The 14,761-nt window shown below is 44.1% G+C and overlaps 1 long non-coding RNA gene across 2 annotated transcripts; it reads right to left on the bottom strand.

The window, feature by feature from the left end:
• Window positions 1-1,013: 1,013 nt before the first annotated feature.
• LOC135307843 (uncharacterized) lies at window positions 1,014-14,501 on the bottom strand. 2 transcript variants are annotated; one of them, XR_010368461.1, is made up of 5 exons: window positions 14,405-14,501; window positions 12,563-12,764; window positions 12,317-12,478; window positions 6,365-6,575; window positions 1,014-1,227 (listed from the first exon to the last, which is right to left on the bottom strand). It is a non-coding gene; the product is annotated as an uncharacterized LOC135307843 (long non-coding RNA). The 2 variants fall into 2 exon arrangements; XR_010368460.1 differs by lacking the exon at window positions 1,014-1,227 and adding an exon at window positions 1,252-2,321.
• Window positions 14,502-14,761: the final 260 nt, after the last annotated feature.

Consider the following 14,761-nt stretch of genomic DNA (forward strand, 5'->3'; position numbering starts at 1 on the left):
TCAGTATTAATAAGAAACAGTGCAAATTTTTGGCCATGGTCACCTCATTGTTCTCTTTGCAATATTCCAGTCACAGGCTTTCTTTAGAGCAGATGCTCATTTCTGTGCCTGCTTTGTGGTATTTCCTTTCTTTCTTTTTAATGGAACTCTCCTTTTGTTGCATGCTTTTCTATTTTAACTTTACCTCTGGAAATTCTCCATTCCCATTTTTTACCTTCTGATCCTTCTTCATCCATCCTTCTTTTCCTGCCTCATATAAACATTCATTCTCTGTTTTACTTCTTCCTCTAGGTGATTAGCTATTCTCTTTTAACTGGTGCACCTCAGGTTTTTTTCCCTTTCCCATCCTTTCATGTCCCTCTGTCCCCTCTACTGCTCTAATCCTTAGATACTGAAATGGCATGTGTAGTTCCTGCCTGTGATTCTGTGCTAGATACCTCAGTGTGCCTGTGCAGACCCAGTGTAAGCCTGGCTAAATACAGGAAAGCAGGAAGCAAAGCTGAGTGAAAGGTTGCTTTCTTGTGCCTGTGATTTGTGGTTGTTTAATAATGGCCTCCTGATTAACACAGACCTCAATTCCAGAAGTGCCATAGTGATAGATACTCAATATTTACCTTAATAGAGACACACAATTCCCTTAACATTTAAAGCCAGTGCTAGCAGTACAACTATTATCCTGGAAGTTGTTCACGCCGCTGCCTGTGTGTGTATTGCTGGTGAAACACAACTTTAATTCTGCACAGGTCCCCAAGGACTAACAAGGTGTTAAATGATCACTATTACATGAAGCTGTCACCATGCCTGCAGTTCTGTCAAACCACAAGAATGATGTTGTAGCTTTCCTGTTTCACTTCAGAACAATGCAAAAAAGCATGGCTTCAATAACACTGCTGAAACTGTCCCCTCAGAAGTCATCTTGTCTGCTACAGCAACTGCTTTTCAAAGAGGCCCTCGTATTTTATCTGGTTATAGTTAGTTAACAAAAAAGAATTACAAGGCTTGACTGGACGGAAAATGATGAGATACCTGTGGACATCTGATTGCTTTAGTCCATCTCTTTTGGTACATCCTAACGTACAGCAGGGTCACTTCAGTAAGGAACTTTAGCGTACTTGCTATTGCTGCTTTTAGACTTGTTCCAGAAGCACAGAAAATTGCTTTAGTCAGATCACCTCTCTGTGGTCTCCTTCTGCAGGAAATATGTCCCAAGCAAGCAGAAAGGAAGGGCTAAGGGACAATAGCAGATTAGTCATTAGTAAGAAAAGAACAAAGGCTGTTTGTTCTGTCCTGAGCAAATTTTCTGTCCTGCCTTCACCACAGGTATAAACCAGGCTGATTAGCTCAACCTGCCAGCCTGGCTCAATGAGCCAAGGTGAGAGTTGCTGTTACACACTCTGCTGGGGTTATAACTATCTTTTAGCAAAGATCCAGGTCTGTGAATGAGGAGGTGCAGAAGTGCATTCACAAAGATGAAAACATACCTGGATTGCTGCAGCATTAACTGAGAGTGCCTGTGAGAGCACACCTCAGGTGCTGTCATGTGTCAGAGCTGAGAAGGCAACATCTGAAAACTGGTTTGGAAGGGACTTTAGCACAAAGTGTGGGAGGCCACATTTGGAAAAAAAAAAAACCAACTAGAATAAGTTACACCAGCACTGCTGTGGGAGGAAGACTTGCACAATGCCTTGACTGCAGCCATGGCTGTTTTTCCTCACATTCGTGGGCTTTAATTCTACATAAAATAAGAAAAGGGGGAGTGAGAGACAACACTGCATCATCTTGACATTCCTTTCTAAGTATATAAAAAATGAGCTATAAGTTCCTCAGTGTCTTGCTACCATATAAGCCAGCAACAGCAAATTGCCATCTCTAGAGCCATGCAGGACAATGACACACTGGGGAAAGCCAGCCTAATTCTGCCAATGGCAGTGTCCAGCCATGTTTTCCATTGGTGGCTAATTAGTAGAAATACAGATTTCTAAGACAGCAAAGATGATCAGGGAGCTCTGTAAAAGCCTCAAGGCTGCCTATGAGACAAATCTCAGAGGGCTGTGATACAAAGTCTTTGCATGTGTACCCCTGATTTTAAGCTGACAGAAATCAGTGTTAGATTGAAGGCCTGATGGACATTTATTACCTGAAACTAGCTGATGTTCTCTGCCCTTCTTTTACTGGATTGCCACCTACACCACTAAAGAAACAGGCTGTCAGCTCATGCTTCCAAATTTGTGGACATTCAGCCTGGAGCTGTAGACTGACCGTGAGGGCTGAGGTATCTTAGCTGCCTCCTTAGAGATCCACTGGTTCAGGACTGAGGCAAACTGGCAATGTATGGGGAGAAGGAACTTAGAGCTTTTGCTGTAAATGTGCAAATTAAAGAGAAGACTGATTTCTATGTCTATCATATACATTTATTTGTTCATTTCTGTACTTGCCACACACTAAAATTCTATAAAACTTAGAGCTCTGGAACATTCTCACTAAATACCCAGGGGCACTGGTTAGGAAAAGGTCACTGGGGGAGGAGAAGCATCAGAGTACAGCCTAAATAACAACTTCAGCAACCATGGAAAGTCAGGTGGATTTACTGGTTGGGCTGTCCCAAAATTAGCTTTTCGAGGGTTGTAACTTGGGACAATATTGTATAGCAGTAACTTCAACTTAAGCACTTGTGTAGGGCCCCATGTTTAGAATCATAAAGGTTGGAAAAGGCTTCCAAGATTTTCCCCTTGAAATGAGTGATAGAAGTCACTAAATGGTTATCCTCAAGGTAGACCCCAAAAAATGAAGTTAGTATTTGAAGAGAGCTGCAAGGTAGAAAGTTTCCAGTGATACCAGGAAGGTTAAGTCCTCTTTAGTTTGGAACAAAACAAGAAGTTGTAATTAATGTCATGGTAACTACTTATATGAATACCCAAAAAAAGGTCTGGTTATTTGTCCAGATCTCTTCGATCTGAAAATTGGGTCAGAATGTCTGGTCAAAACATCAAAATTCTGGTTACAATGAAAATGTAAGGATTGGTTTGGAGTTTATAAACCATGTATATGATAATATTCAGATTCTTTCTAGCCCGAACTTCCATTAGGCAATCCACTATACCTTATGTTATTGAGACTCCCCCTCTAAGAAGAGCCTACAGCTGAGTAAATATTGCATTGTTTAAAAATCAAAATTTTATGGTCAAAGTGAGGAGCAGAGTTGTGAGGGCTCCAGTAAGATGTTTTGGTAACAGCCTGCTGTCAGTTCTGAGCAGCAGGGAAATGTGATGTGTGACAGACAGACTGACAAAACCTGGGCTCACATCAGGTGTTGCTGTGGACTCCAAATCTGTTGCTTTGAACTGCATTCTACAGGAAACCAGCAGCTGAAACTGTCTACAGAGAATTGTGGTTTCTGAAACTATTGAGCTGTCTTTTAAGGCAGTCCCATACAGAGCCTCCATTACAACAGGTAATCAGAGTAAGAGCTTCTTCAGAGAGAAAAGGGGTGAGAGTTCCTTGGAAAGTACTTGGAAAAGGTAATTTCAAACTGTCTTTGCAGGAAAAGATCAAAAAGAAATAGTGGATTTTTATCCCTGTTAATAAGTAATTCAGTAATGGAAACAATGCTGCATGTTCCAGCAGCTTCTCAAGGAAACTGGCCCCAGTCTAAAGTCTTCTGAAACAGCCAGGCTAATACTCAGAGAAAGTGTAAATTAAACAGCAGAATCATTACAGGGCATAGAAAATTATGCAGTCCAACTAAGAAGGACTACTATTACTTTTTAGATTGGAAGACTCATTTAAATTCAATTAATCAGACCACCATCATGTACAATTAGAACTGTATCTCTCAGTGACTCTCCTGCTTTGAGAACCACATGACCTTCAGGAAAATAGAGCTTAGCAAATTACTGCTTCTAAATTTTATATGTTGAAAATTTGGTGGGTCACCTGCAGACCTGACTTTTGGGTGTGTTGAAATGGTGACACAGGCAGGCCAAAGGAAATATCCTTCCCCCTCTCCCTGCAGTGTTAAGCACAGATTTGCAGTTTGGGAACAGCATGGAAACAGCTCTTGGTTTTGGTAAAACATCCCTCCCCCTCTGTAAAAGCAGATTTTTCACATCAGCTTCCCTGAAGGTTAAACATAATGGGTCAGGGCCAGCTGCTCATACAGCCTCCTTTCAGTCTCTAATATTTGTGAGATCACCTGTAAGCTGGCATAAAAAATCAGGGAAAGCAGCAGTGTTGGAAACAGCTCAAGCTGAAAGTCAGACTAAATGAACTCCACTGAAGTCACAGTCTCAGGTGGGAACTCTGGTAAAATGACAGTGTAGAATGATAGCTTAAGAGGAACCTGTGGGTGGGTAGGCATTAAACCTGTCTCAGACACACAGACTCATCACCTAAGTCACACAAGAACAGGTTGGTGAAACAGCACAAAATTATCTAATTGTATTAGGAACAAGAACAAGTTATCTAATTCATGTGTTGTGCTGCCAGAAATCCAAATCAGAGCTCACAACACTGGAATTTCGGTTATCTTAAGACGCAGAGCAAAGTGTCAGATAAACTCTCATCTTTATTCAGGATCAAAAGCGACTGGATTTTTTTTTTTTTGTGTCCATCACAGATTCAGTCCAAATGAAGAATGCAAAATTTGATGCTGCCTATCTCCTAAAACCTTCTGTACCATAAACACTAGACCAACAATATTTGGTGGTGAAACAGTCTCCCAGTCAGCCTCAGAGCTAGATGAAGCAAAATCAACACCACAACTAAAGCAAAGTGAAGAGGAGCTTGCAGTGAGCCATGCTAATATCACTAATTTTATTTTACAGTCAAGAAATTACCAATGTGTTTGAATTCTCTGCACCTTAGCAAGGCTCAGTAGAGAAAAAAATATTAAGAATACATAGTGTCACCACTTACTGAAACAGCTAATGGTCTCTTCACAAGGTAGCTCTTGCCATAGACTTGATTTGTTTTAGCATCTAAACAGTGCTAAGAAAACCACTAATTAATTCTTGAGCCCTTGCAAACAGCCACCTTCCTATTGTGAACTTTCTTTGTACTAGACAATGAATACAAAACTGTCAGAGCTTTGTCTCCACGGGGGATAGGATTGATGAGAGTGTGATAAAACACTTGAAGCTCTCTGGCCCTTCCTCTCGCACAGTGCCCAGAGCAGCTGTTCCTGTAACAGTTCCTGAGCATGCAGAGGGGTGGATTTTGCCTAAGCCACAGTGTGAATGGCAGCCTTTGCCATCTGTGATCCACAGGAAGGTTGCATCCTTGCTGCCCTGAGCCACGCCTGAACCTCTCTGCTGATTAGAATCAGGGAGATCTGCCTTGGAGAAGGCTGGCTTGGCATGCAATGCAGCAAGGGATTTGCAGTTGGATTCACAGCTCTATGGCTGCTTTTAAATGCCTTGCAGGAAAGAGGGCAGGCGTGCCATGGGGCTGGCAGAGTCCCCCAGCTCACATGCAGCAGGCTCTGAATGCACTTGGACATGGGAAGGACCAAGGAACATGGTCCTTTCACAGTGATGTACTGACCCAGACCCCAAGAAAAGCTGTAATACTGGGATGTGGTCCTGTGACAAATTTGTTTATGTTGTTCAGTTTTTCTTATGACCTCTCAGTAAACCTCTTTTGAAGGCTACCACTACCCTTTGTCCACTAGCAGAACTTCTCTGCATCAACTGTACAGACATCTTTCTTTCTCAGTTCAGTGAAGGGTTCTCTGGTAGGCAGTAATCCCCTGGCCTTGCAGACCTTGGTCTAATGTGAAGAACACACTTTTATACTTTTTACACACCGGATATGTGCCCCAGTGCACAACTGAGCATATAGAGGTCCAGCTTCCGAGATGACAGACAGACTCTGGGCAGTGGGTGGTGAGCAGATACATAGAAGGATCACTGCTCCCCAGGGAGCCAGCATGAAAAACATCTGCCAAAGGAAACCCTCCTAACTTTCTGCCAGGGCATGAAAAGGAATGACACCCTTACCGACAGTGTGACAAGTGTGGAGTGACAAGTGTGGAGTGACAAGTGTGGAATGCCTCACAGCAGGGACTGATTTGTTGGTAATGCTCCAAAACCCCCTAATCCCCACAAGGAACTGAAGAACAAACACCTCCACCAAAGCTGTCACCTCCATGGTGTCCAGTACCCTTTCCATATATTCATCAATCACAAAGCCACATCCCAGACAGACAGGTCAGTAACTCTGGGGTGACATACACATCCACATCATTTGTTTTCCCTGGGGGATGTGTGTTCTACAGCTGGGGCTACTATTCAGTGCTAAACAAATTCCCCTAATCATGAGATTGTACCCTTTCTCCTCAGAAAGATACAAAGAACAGTCTACTTACCAGCAGCAAGGGTCCTGAACCTTCCTGACAGGTTTTTGTGGAATCTGTCCTTGAGACTCCAGTGGAACTGATTCCCATCTTTCACATTCTATATGACAACAATTTCCAGCTGCAAATTTCTCATTCTCTGTTTCTTTTTGTAGGATGGCCATCAGTGCTGTAGCTCAATGCCAACACTGAGTTCATGCCACCTTCTTCAGTCAATATATGCCTGAGGAGACAGAATAAATAGTTATTAAACGTACTCTAGATTTGCTGTCATATTGTAACTAAGCACTTGAAATCAAATAAATATATCATAAGACAAGCAGTTCAAATGTCTACGGAAAAAAAAAGATTCAGGCAAAATGGCTTATTTTGCAGCATTAATGAGTAACAGATCATTCCATCAATAGTATATGAGGAGCAGCATGCAAGAAGGCAAAACTCCTACAAGTTCCCTGAAACTTGTATCCTTGTAAAAGGCCCAGTTCTAGAGAATACTCAAGAACATGATTAAGGTCAAGCACGTGTTTAAATCCCATTGATTCAGTGAGACAGAGATACAAGATTAAAAGTTTTTTTTTAATCAAGGCCCTTTGCTAAACTGAAGAATATTCTGTGCAAAAAGCTCAAAGTCAGAAGCAAGAGCACCTGGCAGGATGGGGCTGTCCAGCTCTGTGCTGATGGATATATGCAGTCATAGCTCTGTGTCTCTTCAACCTTCCCTAAGATACACCTCCTAAATCTTGGCCTGTGCCACACATTGTCTTTTTCCCTATTCTCAGTACAAGGATCCAACTTTGCCTGGAACCAAGTGTGTGTCCTGACTCCCTGCCTGCATGGGGACAGCTCACAGAATGTCCCAGCACGGTCACCTTGTGCTCCCTGCAGCACATGCACACTTGCAGGTAATCTGTACCAATTCCAGGATCCAAACAGGACCAGAGCCACACTTTATACATGGAATGAAAAACTAGATTATTTCTCAAGGAGCTTGCTGACTTAATGAATGCTGAGAGAAGGAAAACAGAGGAATAAACATGAGAAATCTCAAGGTCTTGAAGGACAGAAAGAGAGTCTGAGAAAGGGAGATAGTAAAAACAGACGGATAATATTTTGTCTGGTGAATACATGCACCTAAACCCCAGCAGAAACAATACAAGGATATGGATTTGTGCATGCAGCCCTGCCCACCGGAAAGGCCCATACCATATTAATTATGTCTGCCGTGTCATTAGCTAGATGCTGCAGAGCAAATAATGAAATTGCTTCATAAAAGCAGTAAAGACAACTGGCCGGCTCTTGCTGTACTTAATTCCAATTGGCTCTGTGTTTCTCATCTATTATTATTATTCCGGGTTTTTTTTTGCCAGTGTCTGGTCAGGCGAAGCAGAAGTAACGTTCTCCTCCACACACAGGCTGTAATCTGTTCCTATTCCCTTAACAATGAGGGTCTCTGTGGACAGGGTTTAGGAAAGCAGCAAAAATCAGTGTGATGGGTGCTACTGAATGGCCTGCTCTCCCATGAATGCTTTGCTGCCTAAAGCTTAAGAAGCCACATGGGGTGTTTAAAGAGAGGAGAAAATGTCATTAATTGGCAAAGCCTTTGGAGCCTAGGGCTTTCATCCAGCTACTACACTGAGGTGAAGTGAAGCCTCCGGTGTGTTTGTAGATATACATGGAGCTCGTGTTTTTCCTTTGTAACAAACAAGTTACGTAAATTTGCACAAACACAGGGGAGGGGAAGGATATCTCCACCATGCTCAGTGCAAAAATCCTTAGTTCTGCCTCCCTGGCAAGACCAATTGTCCTGGTGTTTAATCTTTATGTGACTTTTAATCAACCCAGTGGTGTTAAATCCAAGCTAGCTCAATTCATAGGTGGGATTTCTGCAAAGACAATGGGTCTGCTTAAATGGGTTTGCTTCTATTCATACCATAGTCCCTCTTTAAATCCCTTGGAAAAGGAAGACTGAGTCTGCAGTCTAGAAGCAGAAGACAGTGATTTCATTTTAACTGCAACTAGAAATCATTGCAATGACCTTGGATGAGTCAATGCTTCCTGGAGCCTGTAGGGAGGAGGGAGCCTTGCCTACATGAGGGACCATAAGGCTGGAGCCAGGTATTCTGTCCAAGTCCTTTGACATTCTGGAGGGAAAGGTTTCAGAATAAGACAAGGTCATGGTCCTCCATCATCTGCACCACTGTGCAACTCACCCATCCCACAGGGGGTGCAATGACAAGGTCCATTGGAGCTGGAGCTGCTGGGCTGTCAGGAGGACTCCCAATTTGCCTGAAGCCATAGCTGCAGAGGTGCTTGACTCTTGGCTTGCATTTCTCCCCCTGAACACGGAGTGCTCAGGATAAGTGCTAGCTGGAAGCTTTCACAGAAGCCAGGAAGCTGCCTTGGTTTGATGCCATGGAATAGACATGTTCATTCTCCCAGTGCTGGGACCTGCCCAAGGATGGCAGCAAACATTTACAAGCACAGGTGTTCCTGGCAGGTGTTTTGTTTCTGAGGAAGCTGCCTTCTGGCTGAGCTGCTGCCAGCCCATCTATCCGCCTCCCCCATTGCCACACAACCTTGCCTCCCCCAGGGACTTTCAGGCAGGCCTATTTCAAACAGCAGGCACAGGCAATGAACACATCAGGCAATTAAATGGCAGATCAATTCGACTTAGCTTCTCTTGGGAAAGCAGCCCTTGGGAGACAGAAGAATGAGGCAGCAGGAGACAAAGGCAAAAAGAAAAATTGAGAGGTACAGGAGAGAAGGAGGAGAGCAGAAGAGCCAAGATGGAAACACAGCAGGCAGAAAGGGCCACGCACAAGGTGGTGTGAAAGCACAGCTGCAGGGGAGGAGGCATTCAGGGGAAAAGGGACATGGCTGGCAGAGGCAGCATGAGAAAGACAGCATTTGGGAGAAGACATAGGAAAGAGAGAGTGCATCTAAGGGAAGGCAAGAACAAGACAGAGAAAAATGAGACTGGAAAGGGTGGGATGATGAACACAGCAGCAGCAGGGAATGGCCTCAACTGCCTATCTGAATCTGCAAAAATGTACACTTTATGAATTTGGAACCATCAGCAAAAAATATATATTTGTAATATCCTATGCACTTTATTTAAACTGATGGAGAATCACTGGATACTGATAGAGGACTTCTCTCCCTGAAATATGCCATAAACTCAGGAGCTTCCTGGTACCAATATGAAAACAGACAGTGGTACTGACAAGCAGAAGGAAAGGAAATTAAACAAGCTGGTATCACTCCAGACAGCTGAGTGGAACACTAAGGAAAAAGCAACGTGAACTCCTAATTAGTTTTCAGTTTCTATCTTTAATAATACTGGTAGTACTAACCCACTTAGTAATGCTAGTCACAGGCCTTCAAGAGTCAGGAGTAAAGTACCAAAAATCTGAGTCTTTTCTTTTGAAAAGTCACATGGTTCTTGGTTTTCCTTTATTAAAAAAACAAAACCAAAAATAAACAAAACCAGAAACAAACCAAAACCCCCCAACCCAAATAAACAAACAAAAAACTGTCTGTGATTTACATGATCAAAGATGAAAATCTTGGGGAGAGGGAGAACACTCTAATTAGGGGACCCAGAGAAGGTTTGAGAGTCCACAACACACAAGGACTTTTCACTGTATGACCTTCATCCTGTCAGACTCCCTTCAAGAGAAGCAGCCTCTTGCAGGATGTCTCTGTTTGCCCTTCCTCCTCAGCTGGGAGCAGTACAAAACCCTCTGTCCCTGCTGCCAAACCCCGTGCTGCTGCTCTGCAGGACTCTGCCCCATCCTAGGGGTGCGCTTCTCACCCTCCCTTTACAGCTCAGCAGGAGCCAGCCACAGGAGGGGCATCTAAATGTCAGGCCTTGAAGCTGCTGTGCCAAAGGACAAATGAAAATATCTCACAGTGACTCCAGGGAAGCTATGTCTTTCCAGTTTTTCTGCTAAGGCTCTGTAGTACCATTCTATGCTCTTATAAATTTTCTTCTTGCATGGCTTCTCTCCAAGCCCATCGAGGCTATTTACATACACCCACCATATTTACAAGAGTGCTGTGAAGAAGTAAAAGACAAAACCAAACCAAACCATGCAATGAGTCAGTGCCAGAGATGGTGATAAACCCAGACTCTTTGCTGGCTTTTTCCTTCTTATTAGGTAGACAATGCTGCCTTTCTTGTGCTCTTTCAACTGTCCTGTGACAGATTTTGAAAAATAAATCTAGGAAGAGTAAATACTTTAGTTTCTGCTTAAACAGAGGAGCCAAGCACATTCAATCCAACATTAGGGATGACCAGGCAATAGGTAACCAGTTGGGAAATCCTAGCTGGAATGCGCTGCTTCACACCTCAAGGTCAGCAGATTAGAAATGCCTTTTTTCTACCACCTTTGGCTTCTCTCTTTGCAAGAAAAGAATGAAGTTTCTGAGTCTGAGAATATCTAGCACCAGTTTGTCATAAAAGGCAGAATGTGACCATGGTGTTTATTTCGTTTTCTTCTGGTAATTTTCTTATTTTTTCTTCTATTTTTTAAACCTTGTTTTTTCTCCCTCTTCCAGTCCATCTCCACAGCTGGCACTCTCCTTTTAGTGGTTACAAATTCTTTTAGTCCCATACAGTCCTGACAGTTGTTGTTCCTCAGGCCATGAGGTCCATGAAGCAGAGCACAAATTCCTGGCTCTTTCAGGACCCACAGGTAGCTGCCGTGGCAAGGCTGAGGATGAATTTAGCAGCCAGCTGCCACTTCACTCTCTCTAACCTGGAGCAGTGATTGGCATTGCCAAAGCACTGAATGGAATTAGATTGCTTGCACTACAACTAGAAGGGAGCTAATCACACAAATAGGAACGTGGAAAGGGAAGAAAGCCAAAAATTGAAACTAAGTTTACAAGAACCAGGATGGTGGGAAATGATGGGACAAGTGGTCTGCTGACTTGTTCTGTCCTGCAAGCATACACACATATAGACAAGATGGGAACATGTACTCACACTCCTGTCTGCTAAAGCTGGGCATCTGTATGTCCATCAGCTCAACTCTACAACCTTCCTAAATGCAGGTTCTTTGGCCACCAGATCCCACAAATAAATTGAGCCATTACGTGGATCACACAGACCTGAGTAACTGTCTGAAATCTGCTTCTTCCCAAGGTCTGACTCTGTAAACAATTCAACCTCTCAGCCTCTGCTTGTCTGTCATTCTCTTTTCCACAGTGTTTAAAGTGTAAATGGAAGGGGCACATTGGCAGAAGAAGCTGCAGCCTCAGTTCCCTGTTTCTCCACAAACAGAAGCCATGCATGGATTAGAGGTTGCATGCTCCCTGGAGAGCAGGCTGCACAGTGGCTGTGCTGGCACAGAGCTCTGTCACAGCCCTGTCCCTAGCACAGTCCTGAGGGAAGTGGCACCATGGCTTTGGCAGCTGTGCCTGCCAAGGGAAGCTTCTCCTGGGGCCAGAGTGGAGAATCCACATAAGCACCTGGAGGAGCCTTAGCAAGGCAAATGCTCCCATCTCTCCTGCCCTGCTGCAGCACTGGCATGATTTATATTCCTAGTGCACAGCTGGAGACAAGCTGTAGCACACACTGGAGAATCAAACAGCCAGTTCTGCAGCAAGGCAGAAATACAGAAGCTGGAGGTAGCTAGAAAGGGGAGATGAAGACAAAACTCTCAGTGAATCCTCACTTCCACTGGTCTTTGTCATGAGACAACAGGACTACATTGCCCCTGCTGAGAGGAGAGCCAGCAGAAATCCTGGCTATGCTGTAGTGGCCTTGCTTAAAGCAATCAGCTCTTTCTGACTGTGTACACCTCTTTTTTCAAATAATATATTTTACTACGTCTACACTACGTCATCAAAGGTGGCTGCAGCACCTGGAAACAGACCAGAGAGGGTTTTCAGCTGTCTTGCTACTCTTTTTCATGCAATGCATGAATGATCCAGCTGCCTGCATTCCCCCTTTCTCACCTACTGAATTGCTGCTCCTTCTCTCACATCATGAAATTAAGTTTTCAATGGCCCCCCAGCATGGCTTTTTCACTCCAGAATCCTCATCATCACGGTTCTTCTCAGCACCATGGAGCTGTATCAAGTTTTGACAGAATTTAATGGATACTTGTTCCCAGATATCTGCCATTAAATAAAAGGAGCAGATAAATACAATAAATATTAAACATGAGGAATGTATCTCCATGTAAAAAAAAGCTGGCTAACCTTTGTAGGCTTTAGTTGTATTCACTCCTATGAGGCACTTTCTTTAAATTGAAGGCTAGTCAAGTCTCTACAGCTTGCATCAACATCTACAGTTTTTTCAAAAGACAGTTCATGAAGACACCAGACCTCAAAACTGGAGGAATATGGTAAGAACTTCACGTGTGCCGGCTGCAGGAAAGCCATTGTGCCCTTTCTGTGTACCCTGGAAATTCAAAATAAAGTACTCAGCATCAAGACATTTTTTTAAAAAAAATCAATATTTAGTTTGCTTAGAGTCTGTACATGTTTGTGCTTCCATGTCTTTCTTCACAGGTAGACAGGTTAGAAACTGACATTTTAAAAAATGAAAGCAGAGACTCACATAATTGCATGACCTGAGAGCTTAGACTTTAACATCAGATTTTACAAGGCTTACAATAAAAACGTGGTGACTGGTAGCATGGGGGATTCACGTTCCTTTCTTTGTGCAACAAAAAGAGAAGAGCATGCACACTCCAAATACCCCCTGTCACCTGTGTTCTTCTTGATCTTTTTGAATTTATTGAGCCTGTCAGCTGCAATGGAAGCCAGTTCCACATGTGATCCCCCAGTGGTAACATTCACAAATAGGTTTGCAGTGTGTGACACCACCCCTATAATAAATGCTGTGGTTTATGAACTATTCCTAGGGCAGAGGAAAAGGAGCACTAAAAATTGATATAAATGACACTGGCCATGCTGCCTGGCTTTATGTCCTGTCTTTTTATACACCCTCTCCTATTTTCTTCAATATTTGTTTCTTTCTAAAATCTTTACCTTCCAAAAGTTCTGTATTTTAATTCTACCTTCAGTCTTTTTTCTCTGCGGTGATTCTGATTTATTTTTGTTTCTCCATCCCCTCGTCTGACTCCTTCCCTTTAGCTGTCTTTTAGCATTTTGCAATGTATAATTTTTCTTCTATGTCAGGTTGGCACCAACAGAGTTGTGATCAAATCTTTTATCCTGAGGGATGCAATGTCTCTGCAAAAAGACTTTGTGCCCTGCCAGAGCAGAAAGATTCTCTCTGCACCATCATTTCCAGACGTGCCAGCTTCTTGAGCCCAATTTGCTCTCTCTGTAATCACCCTTCATCTGATTGCTGTTCTTGGTGACAATACCTGCATGTCCCTGTCCTAGGTACTGTAACTTGCTGATCTAGATGTGCTGGGGAGAAGCACGTTGTTACCTAGTGCTGCATGTGGGCTGTCATGCTGGACTGGGGCTCCTCCGTTCTGTCACCAAGACCAGATTTGTCATTTACAAGTCTGTCACTCTCTTATGGACAGAGCTGAGGAGTGTACAGCACCCAGGAACAGTCCAAACTGTCATATGCTCTCTCCTGCCTGCAAAGTGCTTTCCTGGCCTTTCTCAGTTCTCAAATAAAAAAAAAAAATTAAAAAATTGCAATTCTTTTTCCTGCTGAAAATTCATAATTTCTCAATGGTAATTTCCCTACATTCTTTTCTGGACAATTCTGGAGCAGCAAGCCCTAGCACAAGTCTACCAGTACTGGTATGCTATGTTGCTGAATTTTGCTCAGTGAGAGTTTGCAGGTGAGGCCAGAAGAAACAAGTCCCTGCTCTGAAACAAGGCAATCCCACAGACTTTCACCTTCTCAAGGGCTGATGTGATGGGGCCTGGGGTACTGAAGTGACTCCAGGAAACCAAGACCTGGGTGACAGGAGTCAGGAATCCCAAATCAATAACCACATTTGGTCTCCCTGAGCCTCCCCAGTGTGTGAGTGGATCCAACACTCTCCTGGCTGGGCACTCCCTGCTACTGCCCATACTGAGGGACTCATCCCCGGTGTGGAGCATCCTCACCTCCTTTTGCAGCAGCAGAGCTGGAGTCACTCCCTGCCCCTGGGTCATTCCATGGTCCTGGGTCACTCCCTGGCCCTGGGTCATTCCATGGCCCTGGGTCACTCCCCGGCCCTGGGTCACTCCATGGCCTGGGTCACTCCCTGGCCCTGGGTCACTCCCTGGCCTGGGTCACTCCATGGCCCTGGGTCACTCCCTGGCCCTGGGTCACTCCATAGCCCTGGGTCACTCCATAGCCCTGGGTCACTCCCTGGCCCTGGGTCACTCCATAGCCCTGGGTCACTCCCTGGCCCTGGGTCACTCCATAGCCCTGGGTCACTCCCCCGCCCTGGGTCACCCCCTGGCCCTGGGTCACTCCAT

This window comes from Passer domesticus, chromosome 9 (assembly GCF_036417665.1).
Source record: "Passer domesticus isolate bPasDom1 chromosome 9, bPasDom1.hap1, whole genome shotgun sequence".
Taxonomy (NCBI): domain Eukaryota; kingdom Metazoa; phylum Chordata; class Aves; order Passeriformes; family Passeridae; genus Passer; species Passer domesticus.